Raw genomic sequence first — 704 nt, 5'->3', positions numbered from 1 at the left:
ACAGATGTTATTTGGTTGTTCCACTAATAACCAGTGTTGTGTGGTCTGATTGTAGACCGCCTTTTCATTGCCGCATCGCATGAGGCCCTAATGTCTGCCATTAGCTGTTTCGCCATGTTTTCTGCCGACCCTTCGTAATCACGTGCAGGTAGCATTTCCACGAATACATCCGCGTCCAGTGAAGCAACTTTCCATCCTGAAAAAGTGGGCTTTCGAATCTCCTACTGGGTACTGACCCTACCTTGATTTAAGTCATATTATTGCCGAGTGGTCGCTTTGCGTAAAACAATCGCTAATTTTCCACTTAGTACGCAGGGACAGCCCCTTGCTTGCAAAAGTCAGATCAATAACTGATCCATATCCGTTGCGGTTGAAGGTGTATTCGGTACCCGTGTTTAAGAGGACGACGTCCAAGCACGCAAATGCTTCCAAGAGCGCTTTGGCCTTTGGGCTTGTTCTAAGGCAGCCCCATTCTTGAGCCCATGCGTTGAAGTCGCCAGCTATAATTACATTACTTCTCCCTCTGGCATCCAGGCAGAGTTTGTTGACAAGCAACTATACATTGAATAAAACTCGGCTTTTGTCCACATGACCAGATTGCTGCTTTCCCGTCTATGTCGCGAGTCCATACTGTGGAATCTCTGTGTTTATAAGGTTCACTGAGGATTGCAATGTCTACGCCTAACTCATTCACTGTTTGCGCT

This window comes from Rhagoletis pomonella, unplaced genomic scaffold, assembly GCF_013731165.1.
Source record: "Rhagoletis pomonella isolate Grant_MI unplaced genomic scaffold, Rhpom_1.0 Rhpom_scaffold_00737, whole genome shotgun sequence".
In the NCBI taxonomy this organism is placed as follows: Eukaryota; Metazoa; Arthropoda; class Insecta; order Diptera; family Tephritidae; genus Rhagoletis; species Rhagoletis pomonella.
Note: the sequence above shows the minus strand (reverse complement) of the source record.